General features: G+C 41.4%; 1 protein-coding gene across 2 annotated transcripts in view; it reads right to left on the reverse strand.

Moving 5' to 3' along the window:
* The window catches only part of LOC141419559 (toll-like receptor 13), a 28,516-nt gene extending 11,347 nt beyond the window's left edge, over positions 1 to 17,169 (reverse strand). Inside the window, exons 1-2 of one of the 2 annotated variants that reach the window (XM_074062519.1) lie at positions 16,162 to 17,169; positions 5,013 to 5,080 (exon numbers count right to left, since the gene is read on the reverse strand). The gene's annotated coding sequence lies outside the window, so the exon portion shown is untranslated. The remainder of the gene's footprint in view (positions 1 to 5,012; positions 5,081 to 16,161) is intronic. The other variant, XM_074062520.1, reaches the window with a different exon arrangement.
* Positions 17,170 to 22,169: the final 5,000 nt, after the last annotated feature.

Here is a 22,169-nt window from a genome sequence, read left to right on the forward strand (position 1 = left end):
CTTTTCAGTCCTTTCTCCCTTTTCTGCCATGTAACTGGAGAATGTGTTGTGAGTTTTTAAATAGCTATAGTCAGACTCTTCTCAAGATGTTCTTCCTCTGCCTTTCCTTTCCAGAACTAAGCAATATTTAGAAGAGAGAGAGAAAAATAAGACAGAGAACAAAACAACACTTATAAAAAGAAAAGAGAGGGATAATTGACTTGAGTTGGTGGTCCATGAAGGCAAAGGGGAAAGAAAGGGAGAACAAAGGAGAAATGGGGAAGCAGGAAGAGAAGGAAGGAGCGAGGGAATCAGAAGAAACACTGGGGGCAATGGGAAGAGGGGACATGGAGACAATTTAATACAACTTGAGACAAGGTGGCCTGGTAGTGAGGTACTATAATGGGATGCCTGAATATTTGTGATTTTGAGAATCTTTCCATATATTTAGTAGCTACTTGGACTTTTCTTTAAGCAACCTTTCTCCATTTTCTATTGCATTTTCTTCTTGAGGATTTGTGGGCATTCTTGAGTATTATAGATATTAATCGTTAATGATTTAAATATCTTCTGTTATCTATCAAGTAACATTGTCTATGAACTCTTGTTGACTAGAAAATTTTAATCATAGTACGGGAAAAGCCATCTCTTACGGTTTTCAGGGTTTTTTTTTGTTGTTTGTTTGTTTTTTTAGTCAGGGTCTCGCTATATAGCACAGGCTGGCCTCAAACTTACTATGTAAGGGCTAGAAGTGTAATTCGAGTGGCAGAGTATAACTGGATTACAAAAGGGAAAAACTTTTGGTGTAGCAAGGTTGCATGCTGGCCAGATTACTCTGCTTGTTAATCAAACTGACATATTTTTCCCTCTTTGTCTACATGCTGGAGAGCCCAAGGTTAACCCCTTTGCTCCTCATTTAAACCAGGCAGTCTTTTAGCCCTTAGCTCTCTCTGACCTCCAAGACATACTGCTTCAGAGAAGTGGTGCCAGACACCTGGAGAATCAAGGCTAGCAGCCATGGTGAACACACGTCGCCTCATGTAGCCAAGCTGAGCCCCAAACTCCCCTTTAAAAGACACGCATTTTCCCTCAGCAGTGGGACAACAGAGCTTTGAGAGGTTGATTCTCCCTGTCCTCCTCTTGTCTGACAAACAATAAACCTTCTTCCCTTTTCTTCAAAATCCTACTCTCGTGTAAATTGTGAATTGGCATTAAGACCAGGGATCTGGCTTTCTGGTAACAAGAGCACTTGCCTAATAAGCACAAGGCTCGGTACTGCCAAAAACAAAAGCAAAAACAAACAAAAAACCCAAACTCACTATGTAGCCTCCTGCCTGGGCCTCCTGAGTGCTAGAATTACACTTGGGTGCCACCATGCCCAGCTGACTTCATGGTTTTTCTTTTCTCTCTTTTTTTTTTTTGTGGGACTGGGGTTTGAACTAAGGGCTTCATGCTTGCAAAGCAGGCGCTCGACCACTTGACCCACACCACCAGCCCTTGACTTCGTGGTTTTGCTTCTCAGTTCCTGTTTAACATTTTTTACCTTGCCTAAGATGTATATTTAGCTTTACCATCCCCACTTATATCTAATTCACCTAAACTCCATTTGTGTACATTGCATAAGTAAACAAGCTCACTGCAAACTAAAAAATTTCTGCGGCCTTTCCAATGCTTCCAAGGATATCTTTATCTTGTATCAAATTAATTTATATACTTGAATGTATTTCTGAGCTTTCTTTTCTGTTTATTTGTTTACTTACCAATTCCTACAAGATACTGTGCCATTTATTTATCATTGTGGCTTTTAAAGTACATGTTCATATCTAATAGGGTTAAATCTTTCTGTTTCCTTAAGTGGATTATCAAAGTGATTAACTATTCATGAAACTGTAGGCTTTGACTAAATGGCGAAAAGTTGGAAAACTTTTCGCCATTTAGTCAAAGCCTCCTTTATATATTTAGAATATTAAAATAGGCTCAGCCAGGCACAGTGGCACACACCTGTAATCCAAGCACTTAGGAGGTTGAGGCAGGGGATCATGAGTTCGAGGTCAACCTGGACAACATACTGAGATTGAGGCCAGCCTGGGCTATACAGTGAGATCCTGTCTCAAAAAAAAAAAAACACAATAAAAAAAATAAAATAAAATAGTCTCTGCATAATTTTGTGCTTTCTATGTTAGGCTACTTTGTGGAAACTTTTAGATCTTGTTATTTTGAGAGCTATCATATTTCCTATCTTACTTTCTAGTTTGGAATAGCAAGCATATCAGAATTTTGTTGTTAATCATAAATGTAGCAAGGTTTCTGAACTCTTATTAGTTTTCAAAATATTACTATTCTATTAGGTTTTATCTGTTAATGATCATAACATCTGTAAATAATTAAACTTACACCTTTCCTTTTCAAATTCTTGTATTACCTATGTCCTTCTTTTATGTTGGTCTTATAATATTGGCCACAACTTTCAATACTATATTAAATCATAGTGGTGATGGAGAATGTGTTTTTGCTAATGGGATAGTATCATAGGTTTTCCAGTAATTGTGGTTTGCTGCAGGTTTTGATATATATGTTAACTCAGGAAAATTCCTCCTTATTTCTATCTTTGTTTTTGGCAGCACTGGAGTTTGAACTCCAGGCTTCATGCTTGCTAGGCAGGTGATCTTACCACTTGAGCCACTCCACTAGCCCCCTATTTAATTTTTAAAGAAGCGTATAGTTGAGTTTGACCAGAACACAAAAGAAGGACACAGGAAGTGTATATAAGGATTACAAAGTTAGGAGATTAAATTTTTGCACAAATGATAGACTGGCTGTAAGTATGGAAGGAACTATGAAAATATTAAGCACTTACTGTATGCCATGCACCTTCATGATCATTGATTACAAAACAGCAAAGTAAATAGTCTTAACTGCATTTGATATATGGGGAACGTGCACATACATTGCACAGCCAATACGTGGCAGATAAGTAAGTTGAGGCAAGGTCAATATTTGAGAATCTCGTGCTCTTTTGACCACACTCTATTAACTCCTCAATTCCAAAACATCTGTAGCAATGGCTACTTCATAGGGACATTTGTGTTACTCTGTCTAATGATCGCTTTGAAGAATGCTCATTTGGTTTTATGAGCTTTACAGTAGTTCAGAAAAGGGGTGTCATAAATTTATACTCACACTTTATATTCATATTCAGAGCACACAAAATGAAAAGTAGTTCTCTAATGATAGTTTCCATTTCAATTTTTTTTTTGGTGGCACTGAAGGTTGAATTTAGGGGGAACCTGGATTTGGTAGGCAGGTGCTCTACCACTTGAGCCACTCTGCCAGCCCTTTTTGTGCTGGTTATTTTTGAGATAGGGTCTCACTTTTTGCCACAATCCTCTTGATCTCAGCCTTCCACATAGCCTGGGGTGACAGATGCACACCACCATGCTAGCCAATAGGTTGAGATGGGACCTCGCAAACTCCCTCCCCTGGCTGTCCTGGAACTGTGATCCTTCCAATCTTGGCCTCCCAAGTAGCTGGAATAACAGGCTTGAACCACTGTACCTGGCCTCCATTTCAATGATAAGGCAGCCCACCAGGTTGACTGAGATGAGTGAACTGATTGAGTGCTAGGTAGCCGATGCTTTAAGACTTTTTGACTTTGTAAGGCAACAAGAAGGAAATGGAACAAAATAGGAGAGATGCACTATAAGGCAAATAGAAGAAAAAGAAGGAGGAAGGATAGGGGAAAGAGAGTAAGAAGTAGTAACAGCAGTAAATATATTTTATGTGTGGAGTGACTGGGTGGAATGAGGGCACTGCCAGATTAATGTGTGCTCTGCTCTCACAGGTGACAAAGGACACCGGCATAATCCCTACAGTCTATCTATGTTTTCTACAGGAATTTCTTTCTTTTTTTAAAAATTGTTGTGCTGGGTGGGGGGTACATTGTGGCATGTACAAATGTTCTTATGATATATCAAATATATCATACTTGAATTCACCCCTCCATCATTCTCCTTTACCCATCCCATTCCTGTAATAGTTTCAACAGGTATCATTTTTCCAGTTACATACATGTGTACACAGTATTGCACCATATTCACCCTCCTATACCCTTTCCCCACCTCCCCCCTCCCACTGGTATCACACACACACACACTGGACCTGTTCTGCCCTGCTGTTATCCAATTTTGTATAAGAAAAAAAGCAAAATTTTTGTTTAATGTAGCTGTACAGCAAGTTTCCTTGTGACATTTTCATATATACATATAATACAACCCAAATTGGTTCATCTCCTCTATTTTACTTCTACCTTAGTTCCTTTTTTATGGTAGCTTCAACAGGTTAAAAAATTCTATATTCATTCTTGTATAGGGAGTACATCAACCATATTTACCTTCTTAACTTTCACACTTCCCCACTCATATGTGACCTCCCCTTAGTGCGACCTGCTTTTCATAATACTGCTGTATTGGTATTAGGTCGATATTCCACATATGAGAGAAAACACGCATCTTTTGGCCTTTTGAACCTGGCTCACTTCACCTAAGATGATGTTCTCCAGTTCCATCTATTTTCCTGCAAATGACAAAATTTCATTCTTTATGGCTAAATAAAATTCCACTGTGTATAAATACCACATTTTCTTAATCTGTTCACCAGCAGTGGGACATCATGGCTATTTCCATAGCTTAGCTATTGTGAATAATGCTGCAATAAACATGGATGTGCAGGTGCCTTTGTTGTAACCTGACTCACATTCCTTCAGGTATGTCCCTAGGAGTGGAATTGCTGGATCATAGGCAGTTCTATTTTCAGTTTTTTGCGGAGTCTCCATACTGTTTTCCATAGTGGTTGTACTAATTTACATTCTCACCAGCAATCTACAGGAAATTTTAAATAAAGGAAAACAGCCATCATGTAGCTCTAAGTGTAAACATCCAAAGTCATCTAAATATCCAAATTTCTTCCCTTGACAAGGGACAAGCCTCATTGCAAAAGTTTCCCTGAGGCGGGCTAATAGGGGAAGTTCCTTTTACCTGAAGTCACTGGTGATACTGCAATCGAGAAAGCATCCAGAGCTGGTGCAAGAGCAGGATGCTGGGACCTGTAAACCAGAGCAAGGGAGTGCTTAAAGCGGTCACATGAAGGGCTTCCAAAAGCAGGTGTGGGCCTGGCTTCAGCATGCCAGGGAGGTGAGCTTAGAGAGCAGTGGCAACAGTAAACAAGGGAAGGCCCAAACAGCACTGGGTTTGCAGCTGGATTTTATAGGCTGCAAAGGAATTTTTGAAAGGACTGGGACAGGGCAGAAAACCAACCCCTTCCACCCATGGCATTAAAAATAATACAAGTATTATGAAGAAATAAGAACTTTGTATAGTGGAGTTGGACCCTGTAGCGTACTGGATCCAATTTTATGATATAGTTACTGTGCTGCTCTACCTAAGTAATTTATATGCACTTCAAAAAATTTTTACCTACAGTGATATTTTTTGAACCAAAAAATCAAGATATGGGCTGGGAGCATAGCTCAAGTGGTAGAGTGTTTGCCTAGCAAGTGTGAGGCCTTGGGTTCATCCCCTGTACGTTTGAAACATCAAGATGCACCAATACATATTTGTATTACACAAGGTCAGAATATTTTTAAATGTAACTAGCATTAAAAAATTTGGATGGGGCTGGGCATGGTGGTTCATGACTATAATCCCAGCTACCCAGGAAGCAGAGGTAGGAGGATTGCCACCTAAGGTCAGCTCCAGGCAAAAAGTGCAAGACTGTCTAAAAACAAACTAAAGCAAGATGGGCGTGGTAACACATGCTGTTCAAGGCTAGCCTGGGCAAACAAATTAGCAAGATCCCCATATCAACAAATAAACGGGGAATGGTGGCAAACACCTGTTATACCACCTATACGGGAGGCATAGGTAAGAGAATCAGGCTCCAAGGCTGGCCCTGGACTAAAACATGAGAGCCTATCTGAAAAATAAAACAAAAAGGACTGGAGGTGTGGCTCAAGTGATAAAGCCCTTAACCTAATAAGCGCAAGGCCCTGGGTTCAAGCCCCAGTAAAGCCAAAATTTTTTTAAATAAAATAAATTAGCTGGGCACCTGTGGCTCACACCTGTAATCCTAGCTACTTGGGAGGCAGAGATCAGGAAGATCGCAGTTCAAAGCCAGCCTGGGCAAACAGTTCATGAGACCCTATCTCAAAAAAAAAAAAACCCAACACCAGAAAGGACGGCTGGAGTAGCTCAAGTGGTAGACTTGCCTGCCTAGCAAGCACGAGACCCTGAGTAAAAAAAAAAAATTTAAATAAAAAAAGCAAACTAATGCAAAAATGGCTAGGGGTGTGGCTCAAATGGCAAAATCTTGAATTCAAATTTCAGTGACACCACAAAAAGGGGGATTTATGATGTCCTTTTCACCATATTTATTAAAAAGATGGCATCAGGCTTTCAGTTTAAAATGTAATCCCTTAGTTTTAAAACGGTATAAGAAAACAAGGTTTGGCCTGCATCAATTCAGCCTGTAATATTTTCCCCCATGACATTTCCTGCCATGAGTGGTCTGAGTAGCACATAGGTTATTGAAAACTGATTTCAAAGGTTTTTAAAATCTTTCCAATAGATGGTGCATACAGATCTATAAAAACTTCAAACAATGCCATACGACACAAGGTAAAAAGTAAGTCTAGTCAGGCATGGTGGCGCATGCCTTAATCCCAGCACTGGAGAGACTGAGGCAGGAAGATCATGAGTTCAAGACCAGCCTAGGCTATGCAGCAAGGCCAGTCTCAAAAACAAAGAAACAAAAAACATTAAGTCTGCCTCTCACTCCAGGTCCTCCTCCCCAGAAGTAACCATTGTTACCGCTTTCCTCTGTATTCTTCCATAAAAAGATTTTAAATGTGTGGAAAGAATCTGCAGGTACTGGCAGGCAGGGCTATACGGTGGAGCCCATGTGGGGATAGATGGGGGAGGCAGCCTTAGCTACTAGATTCCATTCCTTTTCTTTTTCTTTTGATGATACTGGGGTTTGAACTCAGGGCCTCACACTTGCTAGACACATGCTTTACCCCTTGAAGAACACCTCCTGCCCCCAGATTCTATTCTTGATCCTTCTCTGTCCCATATATACTCCTGAGTCAACATTTCTGTGTCCCTTGCTGTGCATTGGCCCATTGGCAGCCAGGCCATGACTTTCCCCTTCCCATCCAGATGCATCTGCTTTTCTGATGGGTCCCTACACCAGCCTATCAAACAAATAAAGTAGGCTACCCTCACAGGAAAGGGAGGAGCTGTGGTTCTCACCTCACTTGAGCCAAGGTCAACCAGGATATGTTGATCTGATTTGCAAGGGCCCTGTGATATGCTTACTGCAGAAACTGCCCAAATCAAGGGAGCCATTCAGAAAACTATAAAAACTATTCAACCTAAGCTTGCTTGGTTCACTTACTTACTTAGGGTTTTTTGAGACAGGGTCTCACTATGTAGCCCAGGCTGGCCTCAAACTTGTGATCTTCCTGCCTCAGCCTCCCTAGTAGCTAGGATTATAGGCAGGAACCACCACACCCGGCTGAGCCAAGGCTTTTTAAAGCACTTGCTGCTATACTTACAAAGATAAGAGTGGGCCTAAAATTAGCACCCAAAAGATTAGCATCCAAAGTTCTTTGGAATTTGTTTCTCTTAAACCTCAACGCTTCACCTCAGGTTAGGAAATTTTAATTGGTGAACAAAAAAAGCAACCTAATTTACTTTTTTAATTAAACTTTTATTTTGAGATAATTGTAGATTCACATGCGGTTTTAGGAAATAATACAGAGAGATGCTGCTATAGTTTGTATCTAAAATGTCCCCCTAGAAGCCCATGTTCGTTAAAGGCTTAGTCCCCACCTATGGCACTACTGCAAGGTGGTGGAACCTTTAAGAGATAGAGTCTAAGCCAGGCACCAGTGGCTCATGCATGTAATCTTAGCTACCCATCACAAAAAAGGGCTGGTGGAGTGGTTCAAGGTGTAGGCCCTGAGTTCAAACCCCAGTCTGAAAAAATAAAAAGAGCGTGCGCACGGGAGAGAGAGAGAGAGAGAGAGAGAGAGAGAGAGATGGAGTCTAGTGGAAGGACTTCAGGTCATTGGAGGTATGCCCTTGAAGGCATGCCCCTTCCTCCTTTTTTTTTTTTTTGATGGGGCTGGGGCTTGAACTCAGGGCTTTGCACTTGCAAAGCAGGCACTCTACCACTTAAGCCATACCTCCAGTAGATTTTGCTCTCGTTATTTTGGAGATGGAGTCTCATGAACTATTTGCCCAGGCTGGCCTCTTCCGATCCAGACTCCCAAGTAGCTAAGATTACAGGCATGAGCTACGGACACCCAGCAGCCCCTTCTCTTGTTTTGTTTCCAGCAGTTTTGCTCCACCATAGACTCACTACCATCATGTGTGGCCTCACCACAATTGGCCTAAGCATCAGGGTCAACTGATCATGGACTGAAATCTCCAGAACTGTGAGCCTTTTTCTCTTTATAAGCTGATTATCTCATGTACTTGTTACAGTACTGGAAAGCTGACCAATACAGATGCCTTGTACGCATAGCCTGCTTTCCCTCAATGGGGACATTTTGTAAAACTACAGTACAATAGCATAACCAGGTTATTGACATTGATATAATCCACCAATCACGTTCAAATTTCCTCTTTTACTTGTACTTGTATGTTTGTGTGAGTTTAGTGCTATATAATTTTTTCAATCACATATGCATGCTTGTACATCCACCACCATAGTCAAGATACGGAACAGTTACATCACCACAAATAACCACTAACTTGTTCTCTACCTTCATAAATTTGTCATTTCTAGAATGTCATTTAAATGAAATTATGTAGAATATGACTTTCAGGGGTGATTTTTTTTTAACTCAGCATAATTACTTAAAGCTTCATCCAGTTGTTGTGTCTACCAAATAATTCCTTCCTTTTGTTTGTGAGTAGTGGTCCATGGTACCCATGCTTTACCTATTCATCAATCCATGGACAGTTCAGTAGTTTCTACCTTTTGGCCATTGTGAATAAAGTTGCTATGAAGATTCATGTGTATTTTTTTTTTTTTTTGGTGGGACTGGGGTTTGAGCTCAAGCCTTTGCACTTGTAAATCAGGTGCTTTACCACTTGAGCCACACCTCCAGCCCACATTCATGTTTTTATGGGGAATGCATTTTTATTTTTGGAGATAACTGTTAATTCACTTTTTCTGGCAGTACTGGGGATTGAACGCAGGGTCTCGTTAAATCGAGACAAGTCATGAGAAAGTTCACACACACTAAATTCATACATCAGACTATTTGTGTGAAACACTAGTCCATGTCTATTATAAACCCTTTATTACAAACTCACAGAATAAACCCTTAAAGGAATATGTTTAAGGAGGTGAAGTGACTGTTTAAAAACCCATGAAAGGAATATAAGAGTCCTGATTTCAAGTTGCTTTCACCTTCCCCCAGGTCGTCCCTATAGGTTCTAATTCTACATCCATAGAAAGAGCAACAGAAATCCCACTAGCAATGTTGTTATTTTGCTAGAAGAATGGCTAGCCCATAAACAGGTCTTGATACAGGGATTCTTTTAGGGAAAGAAGAACTATAAAACAAGAAAGGGAATAATTCTGCCTTAACAATAGCATTGTCACATGACTTCATATATTTAATACTGATTCTAATTTTATTTTCAGCAAATAAACATTGGCCAAAGAGAACTTCTTCCGAAGGGGAAGATTTCAGGACTTTTTTTTTTTGGATTAAAAAGACAGTATATGTGTCGATTCATCAAACATTTATAATAAAAACTACTGCTGTCCTTTTGTTATAACCACTGCAGAACAGAAGACTTAGCTATCATTGAGTTGTGTTTTTAATTCAGCAGTACCATGTTTTGTCCATCAAAAGTTCATGTGCTGGAAGTTTGGTCCACAAGGTAATGGGGCTGGGGTGGTAGAACCTTTAAGAGGTGGGACCTAGTGGGAAATGATTAGATCATGGGACACCACCCTCAGACGAGATTAATACCAGTCTTAAGGAAATACATTGGGTGTCATATTTACTGGATGAGTTTCCGTGAGAGCTGGTTGTTGAGTGACTCAGTCACACCACATGCTCAGTGCCTCTGCTTGTGGCTTGTTCCCTTTTCACTTCTCCACCCTTGTGATGCAACCAGAAGGCCCTCGCCAGAAACCAGCACCATGCTGTTTGCACCAGCCAGCCACCAGCATTGTGAGCCAAATAAACCTCTTTTGTTGGATCTTATCTAGCCTCAAGTATTTTGTTATAGGAACAGAAACTGGAACAAGTGACAAAAGTAATGTTTAATAATTACAAAAACAGAAATAGAAAGCAGCCTCAGATGTTTTAGGCATAAAGTAACCTACGGTTTATACCTCTCCACCTACAATTTAATACAGTGGAAAAATATGGGTTTTGGAATCCAATTTGAACCCTTGTTCTCTATAACACTGCCCTAGTCACCTAACCCCTCAGAACTTTACTTTTAGAAAGGTTATCTGAAGTATTAAATAACATTGATGAAATTGTCTTACATGGGGCTTGGCACATTGTGGGTTCTCAACAAATGTAAGTTCTTGTGAGACAGGAAATGTGGCTTCTTTGACATCCCACATCCAAGAAGTCCAGGAAAGACAAGCCTAAGTGTCTTTAGTTTGTTCTGAAGCTGTCAAACTATCATGTTTATTGATAATACTGTCAATGTTTAGGGTATAAATGATCATTTCTAAGCCATTCAGGTATAACAAGAAGACTACACAAATTCACCAGGATTCAGGAGAAACAGCCAGAACAACAGGTCACATCCCGGGGAGTTACATGTGTCCCAGAAGCCTGATGGCAAAGAGCACAGGTTTTTAGGCTTATTCAGAAAGAAGTGGAGACAGCACCACGGAGTGAGAAGAAAATGGTGTGCGAATGGGGGACAGGAAGAGGCGGATTTGAACCCTGGCTGTGGAGAATTCAAGGGGATGGACAAAGGAAGAACTTCACCAAGCTTTACTGTGTTGTTGTTTTGCAATGCTGGGGCTTGAACCCAGGGCCTCACATATGGTAGGCAAGTGCTGTACCACAGAGCTACATTCTCCAGCCCAAGCTTTAATGTTTTGCCTGCTGTATAAACTCCTGTACTGCACCTTTAAGAAAATCTACCAGCTGGGGATGTAGTTCAGAGGTAGAGCATGTGCCCCATATTATGTATGTACAAGGCCTGCATCACAGAGAGAAAGAGGGAGAGAGGGGGGAGAGAGAGAGGGAGGGAAACAAAAAGAGGGAGGGAGAGAGGGAGGGAGGAAGGAAAAGAGAGGGAAGGAGGGAGAGGGAGACAGGGAAGGAGGGAAGGAAGGAAGATCTACAGAAAAAGATCTCTTCAATTGCTGTGAATATTGGATTTGTGTTTGGACTCTGCCAACATTGGCCCACAAGGGGACTTAACTTGTCAGTGGTTGTTTTCATTGCATCTCCTGAACAAGAGAAGACCAGAAAGGTTTGATCTTCATATAGTTATGCAACTAAAAGACTGTTCCAGAAAACAGCAGTTTATGTACTTCCCAGCCACCAGGGAGCTTGCAGAGCAGGTGGGGCTCTCACACTCTGGTCACTTGTTCATAGAAACTAAGTCACCTGCTTTTAGGTGAGAACATGAAGAGCAGAAGTGGGCCTCAGGCACAACAGGATAGAGGTTACCACTATCCTTTGAGTTCTGTGAGTGAGGATGAAAAACCCAACTTGAGAAAGCTGGACACTGAAATTTTGATAAGTGGCATCAAGACTCGACATCGTCCATTTGCTCCTTCCCTGGCCCTTTGGCTTAATCCATCCTGGGATAATCTGCTGATCCTAGCTCTAGATATGACCCACTGGCCTTTAGTGCTAATCTAGCCTTAGAAAGCAGTTGGAGAGTCAGGTGCGGTGACACATGCCTGCAATCCCAGCACTCAAGAGGCGGAGGCAAGAGGATCAGGAGATCATGGCCAGCCTGGGCTATAGCGTGAGTTGGAGGTCAGCCTGTGCCACATAGCAAGGCCCTGTCTCAAAACAAAACAAAACAGAAAGTAGTTAGTGAACTTGGAAAGCTCATGAAGATCCTGAAGGAGGCCTATGCCTCACGCAAGGCAGAGAAAAGCTGAGCCTGCAGGTTGAGGTCTTCAGGGAAGGAGGGTCCCCATCACTCCTGCTGGTTTATAGAACTGGTTGCTTAGTGCTTCCTTCTCATCCTGATTTTCCAGCCTTTGCTCAGCAATGTAAGCAGATCATATTTTATTTGGGTTTCCTAGAGGTCAACTATGGCATACATTATCTAGAATAAATTAAAAATGGCACATGCCTATAAAAATAGTATCATTAATCCACCTGAGGGTCATGCTCTAAACAAAAAAGAAGGAAGGTGCCATAAGGACAACCAAATCAGGACACTTTGAGAGGAAGAGGGAGGAAGAGGGCACCAAAAATAACAGTTGCTAATAGAGTCACAACAGGCTGGTGACCCTGCATATAAGGCTAAAAAGATAACTATGAAATGCAGGCTGCTCAGCTATATCTCATTTATAGCTTCTGAATTAAAACAACAGCAGCAATATTTTTAAGTTGGAGAGGACAGAAAAAATACGGCAGGGAGGAGCCAGATGCCAAGATACTTGAGGTATTGGTAAGAGAATATATAGCTGCTTTAAATGCACACATTCATTTGTTAATTCACTCCATAATTTGTTGAGCGCCTACTTTCCTTCAGTGACATTCCACCGTACTGATGTGTAAGGCATGGCCCTGCTCTAGAGCAGTAACCTACAGTGAGGCAGATTTAGATCCACAAGTAATTTATGCTCCAGAACGTTATAGGACTTGAAGTACCCAAACCAATGACATTAAAAGAATATATATTTATAAATATATATGTATATATATATAATTTTGAAAAAAACATATAGCTGATAACCTTTGAGGAAATAACTTTAAACATTATTTATTTAGATTTTACAATTTCCTCTTTGTGTCTTTTTTGTAGTTGTTAAGGTACTGGGATTTGAACTTAGGGCTTTATGCTTGGTAGGCAGGCACTCTACTGCTTAAGCCACACCTCCAGTTCTTTTATTCCTCTGGTTATTTTTGAGGTAGGGTCTCCCTTTTTTGCCAAGGCCAGCCTGGACTGAAATTCTCCTATTTTAGGCTTCCCACTATTGCTGGGATAACAGGCATACATCACCACACCCAACTTTTTCCCACTGAGATGGGGTCTCAAGAACTTATTTTACTCAGGCCTCAAACCATGATCCTCCCTATCTTAGCCTCCCACATGGTCAGATGATAGGCACATGCCACTAGCACCCAGTTTCTCTTCTCTTTTCTTCTCTGTGTGTGTGTGTGTGTGTGTGTGTGTGTGTGTGTTGCTGGGGGTTGAACCCAGAGCCTCACATATGCCAGGCAAGCACTTTATCACTGAGCTACTCCTACCCCCAAGCTAAACATTTTTAGTCAGTGGGCCAAACAATTATAGAGTTGCTCAAACAACTAATACAATCTTGGATTAAATAATTGACATATTGTTCCCATGCTCAGACATATTTCAAGTTTTTTCTGTTTACCAAATTTTTGCCCATCATAATAAATAAACTCAGTTGAAAACTTGCCAAAAAGAGGGAGTATAAAGAAAAGACAACCAAAAAAGAAGAAAAAAGTAAATAAATAAAAAGGAGGGAGTCTAGCATGGGGAAGGTTCTTTTTTTTTCCTTTTTCTTTTATTATTCATATGTGCATACAAGGCTTGGTTCATTTCTCCCCCCTGCCCCCACCCCCTTCCTTACCACCCACTCCACCCCCTTCCTCTCCCCCCCCTCAATACCCAGCAGAAACCATTTTGCCCTTATTTCTAATTTTGTTGTAGAGAGAGTATAAGCAATAATAGGAAGGAACAAGGGTTTTTGCTGGTTGAGATAAGGATAGCTATACAGGGCATTGACTCACATTGATTTCCTGTGCGTGGGTGTTACCTTCTAGGTTAATTCTTCTTGAACTAACCTTTTCTCTAGTACCTGTTCATGGGGAAGGTTCTTGAAAGCAAGTCACAGAGAGAGTGAATATTGTGTCCTGGTTTATGCTCGTGGCTCTCTCATTCCCTCTGATTATTACCTCCTTTCACTCTCAAAAGTACTCTGGTTTGGATGGTAAATTATACGATTTCTCTGCATGTACAGATAATATTTATTAGTGTCATTTATTGTGTCTTAGTGTTTGTCGTGCAATCTCCCACATAATCCTTATTATGACCCTATGAGATAAGTGTTAGAACATTACTCTCATTTAGTGGATGAAGAATCTCAGTCTCTGAGAGTTTAAGCATGTAGCCTAAAATCATAAAAATGGTGACCAGGGCTGACTTATCCATTAGGCACAGTAGGTACAGTGTCTACAGCTCACAATACTTTTTAATGGTCTCATAAAATATTTTATTTCCTTTTGAAAAACCAGAGAAGAAATGAACACCTAGGTTGATGGAAATGTTTTAATATATAATATTAACACATTCATCTGTACACTAGAGATCCCTAGTTTGCAACAGAGAAAGACCTTTGTTCAGGAACTTCAGTAGCTGTATTTTGACAAACATCATCCCTCAGTTTCTATGAACTCTGTACAAGGGAGGAAGCTGCTTCTTCTAGACCTCTAAGGAAGAAGAGACTGGGGAGAGTAACAGCCAGACAGACTGGAGCTTCTGCCAGGCGCAGGTGACTCACACCTGTAATCCTAGCTACTCAAGAGGCGGAGATCAGGAGGATTGTGGTTCGAAGCCAGCCCTGGCAAATAGTTTGCGAGACCCTATCTCTAAAAAACCCTTCACAAAAAAGGGCTGGTGTAGTGGCTCAAGGTAAAGGTCTGAGTTCAAATGCCAGTACTGAAAGAAAAAAAAAAAGCACAGACATCACACTATACCTAGGACTTGATTCTATCTTAGAGAACCTGAGTCAGGAAACTATCTAATCCTAACACTCCAACCTGTAATCCCAAAGGGGTAGAAGGCCATGCCAAAACCCTAGCATAGTCCTAAATAACTTGCCCTTAAAGAGAGAATACAACTGCAGCTCTCGATATGGCCTGAGCGGTAGAATCACCTCGGGATCCTCCTAGGCCTCACTCCAGAACCTGCACTTTAAACAAATGCTTGAATGTGCACGGGATTAGGAGCTACAGCTCTGACTCAGTAGTTCTCAAACATTAGCATGACTCAGAATCACCCAGAAGGCTTGCTAGACCATGAATTGCTGGACCACATGTGTCCAAGGGCTATCAATAACCCCAATGATTTTGCCAGCAACAGTCAAAGGCATTCCTGAAAGGAGCAGCCCCTTAGGACTGCAGGAAGAGTCCTGGTGAGGGTTTTAAAAAAAACAGAGCTTCCTGTTCTAGGATGGATGCGGGGATCTCAAACTCTTAGTTGCTGCTTAAGCCAGTGGGTATTGGGTGGAAAGGTATAAGCCACTGGGTGCAAGGGCTTTTGGGGTACTATTAAAGTAAATGATGCAGGACTGGGGGGTGGAACTCAAGAGATACACTGCTTGCCTAGCAAGCACAAGGTCCTGAGTTCAAAGCCCATACTGTTAAAATGAATGAATAAAATGCTAGTCCTCCTTTTTGTAATGCCACTGTCTATGGTGGAAGTTCTGAAGAAACAATAATTTTCTTGATTCCTCCGGTTTCTAGCAATTCTATGTTGATGCTATTCTGAGAAATCAGGTACTTCTTCTCATAGTTCCCTGCATATTGCTGCCATGCAATCAAGAGTCAAGGAAAAGGCCAGACACAGTGGTTCACACCTGTAAGCTAGCTACTCAGGAGATGAAGATTGGAACTAGATTGAGAGTTGAGGCCAGCCCTGACAAAAGGTTCTCAAAACTCATCTCAACCAATAAAAAGTTGAGTATGGCAGTGCACACCTCTCATCCCTGCTCTGCAGAAAGTGTAAATAGGAGGATCATGGTCCAGGCTGGCTCCCCAGCATAAACACAAGATCCTATTAAAAAAAAACAGCTAAGGCCAAAAGAGCTAGGTGTGTGACTCAAGTGAAAAATGCCTGCCTAGCAAGTGCGAGACCCTGAGTTCAAACACCAATACCACCCCCCTCAAAAAAAAAGGCAAGGAAAACAACTTACCTGTGAGAAGCTCTTGGTTCATGTTCCTGTTGTTCATCTTTCTGTGTTCATATGTCCTCTAAAATAAGGACTTTCTCTCGGAATCTTCTACACCTCAAAATGATTGTTCTAAGCTCTTAGAACATGTGACCAAAAGCAAAAGGCATTTTCTTCCTCTTCAGACCTCTGTTTTTTGTTTTGCTTTGTTTTGTTTTTTTGCAGGCACATGGGAGGTTCTTCAGAAGTGCCAAAATCTTGCCTGGTATATATTGCAAAAGAATCAGTTTCTAGTGAAAAGATTTCACCCTTCTGCCCACCACTAATTCCTCCAGATTTCTGGCTGTCTGGGAGCTCTTGGAGTTGCTCAGCTGGTTCAAGCCTGGGATTGGGGGCAGTTCCACAAGATTCCTGGAACAATTAATGGAGTGGGGAGAGAGGAACCCATCTTCTCCTTCCTTCCTGGAACTGGTGAGCTTCCTTTTCATCTAGGTCCCAGTTGTGGTCATACCTTGTGATCAGGATGGCTTCCTTCCCCTTTCATTTCTTCATCCGACCACAAATTTCATTGCCTATTTGACGGGAGTTACCATTTACTTCAGTTAGGAGCACAGAATCTGTGGGGTTTTTTCTCCTAAGATGGTGGCCACGAGAAGCTTGTGAGAAGACTGAATCCTGAAATCACCACATATCAAGAGCTGATTTGAGCAACTGCTAGACAGTGGGAAGAAGAAACACCAGGAAAACTCATTTCCAGGGCCAGCGCCTGGCAGAAGGGAAAAACTGCTAGGCAGGTCTTGGTATCTCTGAGAGTGTCGGGGACCAAGATTTCCTGGGCCCAGGTGTGTCACGCTCCAAAAACTTAGGGATACACCTTCCTTCATAACCTAGCGCTCTTCACTTTTAAGCCCTGGAACCACATGCAGAGGCATAATTCAGAAAAAGATAAAAGTGAAATCACATGTCCTGCAGTAACTTTGTTATGAGGGGCAGGCTGTCCCTCAATACAGCCTTTTGGTTGTAGAGGAGAACATCTACTAGGATTCCTGAAGTTTGTAGCAATGCCCTCTTGGTGGGAGCTGTCTTTTAGTTTTTTTAATATTCTTACTCATACTATGCACAGTCTCTTGCTTTCTTTTTCTTTTTTTTTAAGACAGGATCTTGCTATGTAGCTCAGGCTAGCCTTGAATTCCCTACGTATCTCCAGGATGGACTTGAACTTTTGATTCTCCTCCCTCCACCTCCCAAGTGCTCTTGTTTTCTAATAATACTAATAGTTAATGACAAGAATTAAGGGGGGGATGATGAGGGAGCAATCTAATCAATGTCCAATGTAGGGCTTTTGGGAACTGGCACAATAAATCCCCCTGCACAATGAACATATGCTAATAAAAATGAAAAAAAAAGAATCATAGTGCATTTATCCTGGGACAGACAATTGTAGTAAGTATATTATATGTATTTACTCAGATAATGAACAATTCTGCGTGGTAAATGTTATTACTGTCCCAGTTTTTAGATGCATAAGCTAGGACACAGAATGATTAAATAAGTAGCCCAGGGTCATCCAAGAAGCAGAGCTGCCTTGGTACACTCTGTTTACCCAAGCTGCCACATGGCTTCTCTTGTACTTTCTGCTAGTGGGTGGAGCAGTGTCCTCTGCTACCTGGAATCCCAGATCTCTTTTGCCCAGGGCACTGCCAACACTTTTCAATAGTCTGTATTTCTCTGAGGCCTATGCCTTTTTTAATTACCTAGTATAGCTATTAATTTAAAAGTCACACTAAGTGACACCACTCCAATAAACAGCCTTTACGTCATCTTTTTGGGAGTACTAGTGTCTATCAGACATTTCCTTAATAAAAAAGATCATTATAAGCCTCCTGGCAAGAAATCTTCCCTCTCTTTGTCACTCACAGATGAATTCCTTACGGATTTCTTTCCAGAAACCATTCGTACTTGGTTCTCCCAACTGAAGATCAAGAAAGGCAGGTTGGGAGCTACACTATCTCATCATAATTTATGGAATAAAGGCATGGCTGATAAGTGCTATTTTCAGAGGAAAATATACCAAAATGCTAATCTGAACACTTTCAGAATTATACAAGCTCTTCCAACCAAGCACAGCCTATAAAGCAATGAACTATGATGCCTCAGTGAGGGAACATTTGTATGCATTATTGTTTGAGGAGGTTGTTTTATTTTGTTTTGTGGTGCTGGGGGTAGGACCCAGGGCTTCACACATTCTAGGAAAGTGCTCTACTGCTTAGTCACATCCCCAGCTACCCCCTCCAACCCCATTTTGAGATAGGGTTTCACTATGTTCCCCAAGCTGGGCTTGAACTCAATCCTCCTGCCTCAGACTCTGGAGTAGCTGGGATTACAGACCTGAGCTACCATGCCTGGCTCTGTACTGTCTTTATCTTCCTAAAATAATAAAAGGAATTGTTTTTGTCAGGTGCTTTTTTTCTTTCCTTTTTTGAAACTGGGGTTTGAACTCAGGGCATTGCACTTGCTAGACATACTCCTTAAGCCATTCCATGAGCCCTTGTTGATTGTTTATGTAGTGTTTTTTGTCTCTCTTTTGGCCCTCATTTCTATTATCTCTATCCTTCTGCTAGTGTTGGGTTTAGCTTGTTCTTATTTTTCTAGGCATTTGAGATGCAGCATTAGGTCATTTATTTGAAGTCTCTCTGAATGTGTAATAGAGGCATTCATAGCTATAAACTTTCCCTTAACACTGCCTTTGCTGTATCCTGTAAGTTCTGGTAGGTTATGTTTTCATTTTCCTTAGGTTCCAGGAATTTTTTGATGTCTTCCTTTATTTCTTCAATGACCCACTTGTCATGCAGCAATGTATTGTTCAGTCTCCAGGTGTTTATGTATTTTCTGCTGTTTCTTTTGTTGCTGAGTTCTAGTTTCATTCTGTTGTATGCAGGGGTTATTTCAGTTTTCTTATATTTGTTGAGACTTGCTTTATGACCTAAAATGTGTTCTATTTTGGAGAACGTTCCATGGACTGCTGAGAAGAGTATGTATTCTGCTGCTGCAGGATGAAATACTCTGTAGATATCTGTCAGGTCCATTTGGTCTATGGCGTCATCCAATTCTGAAATTTCTTTGATTTGTCTGGATGACCTATCTATTGGTGATAGTGGAGTATTGAAGTCTCCCACGGGTTGGGATCTATCTGTGTTTTAAGTCCAATAGTGTATGATTAGTGAAGTTGGGTGCATATAAGTTAACAACTATTATGTCCTCTTGATATATTGCTCCTTTTATTAGTATTAAGTGACCTTATTTTTCTCTTCTAATTTAGGTTTGAAGTCTACTTTATCTGATATAAGTACAGCTACTCCTGCCTGTTTTCAGGGGCCATTTACTTGCAAAATCTTTTTCCACCCTTTCACCCTAAGCCAATGTTTGCTTCTGTCAGCGACATGAGTTTTTCATAAACAAATCATTGGATCTTCCTTTTTAATCCAGTTCATCAATCTATGTCTTTTGATGGGGGAGTTGAGACCATGAACATTCAGTGTTAATATTGAGAGGTATGTGGTAATTCCTGCCATTTTATTGCTTTTGGGATGTGTGTGTGTGTGTGTGTGTGTGTGTGTGTGTGCAATTGGTTCTTTGCTAATCTATGATTGTTCATCACCTAAGATTAAATTATTCCCATTCTTTTGTGGTTTATGTTTATCTTCATCTTCTGTGTATAAAATTCCTTCAGGTATCTTCTGGAGTGCTAGTTTAGTGTTCACATCAAGTTGTTTTAATTTCTATTTAGCATGGCAGCCCTACCTGGAGCTGAGCTGAGCGGAGAGATGGCAGAGAGAGGAGAGGCAGAGTCAGGAGAGGAGAGGTTCACCAAAGGTCAGCCCCTGTCTCCCTGCAATACCACCCAGTTCCTGGTGAGCAACCAAGACACAGAGGAACCCACCCTCCATGTGCCTGGTGGGCCTTCAATCCCAGCCAGCAGTACCTGGCACCAGACTACCTGGATCTGCAAAGACAGCTGTCATAACCTGAGGAGATGAGGAGGTTTGCAGCAGCTGCAAGGGTGCGCCAGCCAGCAGCTCTGTGACTAGATTGAGGAGCCTGCTGCTGATGTAGCTGGGGCCCAAGAACCAGCAGCTTGGCAGAACCAGATGTAGAACCAAGAGGGCAACTGTTGCTATGTGGAACTGGACAGGTGGACCCAAGGATAAAGTCTGGCTTCAGACACACTCAGGCTAGCTGAGTCTCAAGGAGACAGGTGACAGGTAAAAGCCAATCTAACCTCCCCCCCACCAACAGCTTTAAAATGTTCAGACTTGCACCTTGTCATTCCATAATTGGTTCTTTGATGTCATTTTACTTTTTATGCAGAAATTAAATGGTCTTGGTGAGAGCCCAAAAGTAAACATTTAACATCTAATACATTATATTAAAATAGTTAAATGCAACATAATGGAGAAAGTACAGAATTTTTTTTAATAAAAAAGATTGGGCTGAGTAGGTAGCTCAGTGGTAGAGCACTTGCCTAGCATGTGGAAGGCCTTGGGTTCAATCCTCAGCACTGCAAAAAAAAAATCATGAATGATAGATATATAACCCAATACAGCTTTTTAATAATCTCAAATGCCTTTTCATATCCACTATCCACATCCTCCTGCAAACGTCTGATAAGCCAGGCAGGCATCACGTACCCCATTTTAGAAGTGAGCATACAATTTATACATAAGTGATAAGTAATGCATTCATGGACACCTTAATGCAAAAGTTAAATGGAAGGATGTGATAAGGAGAAAAATCAATTCGGAACTGATAGACAGGTAGGAAGTTTTGGTCTATGAAAGGAACTTAGAGGAAGATGCAAATGTATTAGCAGATGCTGGGATATTTGTTACTGACAGCAGATCTGTCATTGTTTTGTCATATAGAGGGAGGTAGATACACACATCTGATTTGGTTACCAAAGACTGTACTACAGCTGGGCATGGTAGTGCAGTCCTGTGTTATCAGCACTTGGGAGGAAGAGGTAAATGGATCTCAAGTTTAAGTCCAGCCTTGGCAACATAGCAAGAACCTGTCTCAAAGAAAAAAAAAGCTGCACTGTCCTTCTGCTGCATGTTACATCTCACACCAAGCCATAGCAAGTACTGGCAGCTCTGCTTTTGAAATCTATTCAAAAGCTTAGAATGCACCCCTCCACTGCTCCACTCACATCCAATCAAGCCAGCATCACTTTTCACCTGGCCTATGTTGAGAATGCTCAATTGTTCTCCCTGCTTCCACTCTTACCCCTCTAGTCTATTCTCAACCCAACAGCCAGTGATCCTTGTGGTCAGTTCTGTCATTCCTCTGCTCAAAAGCCCTCAGTGGCTTTCCCTCTCACTCACGAAAATGGTACTTACAGTGCTCCACCCAGCCCTGTAAATCTTCTACTTGTACCCCTGCTTCCCCATCGCACTTCCCACACTTGCTCTCTCACTCCCTCCACTTCAGCTTCACTGGCTTCCTTGCTGTTCTTTGAACACAGCAAGAACATTGCTGTCCTGGGCTGGGGTCATGGCTCAAGGAGTAGAGTGCCTCCCTAGCAAGCATAAGGGTCAGAGTTCAAATCCCAGAGCCACAAACAAAACAATTACAAAAAAACACAGCTGTCCCTGCACCTTTGTACTCTGTTTCTTCTATGTGGAATTCTCATTAAGAACTCTTTCTATCCCTCTCTCTCCTTCTCCTCAATTTTTTTTTTTCATTTTGGCCACTAGGAAGGTGCTACCTCCTTTAGGTTTGTATTCAAGTATTACCTTATTAGGGCCCTTCCTTGACTATCCCTTGTAAAACAGCTCCTTATGAGGGGGCAAACTTGCATTTGTTGAGACAGAAGCAAAGTAAAGTCTATACCAAATAGCACCCTTATCACACTCTATTCACCTCACCCAGTTTTGTTGTTCGTCTCAGTGCGTATCAGCACTTGACGTACTTGAACAATAAACCATGTCTTTTCCAAATCTTCTCTGTCCTTTGTAAATCTTGTTCAAAGACAA

This window comes from Castor canadensis, chromosome X (assembly GCF_047511655.1).
Source record: "Castor canadensis chromosome X, mCasCan1.hap1v2, whole genome shotgun sequence".
NCBI classification, from domain to species: domain Eukaryota; kingdom Metazoa; phylum Chordata; class Mammalia; order Rodentia; family Castoridae; genus Castor; species Castor canadensis.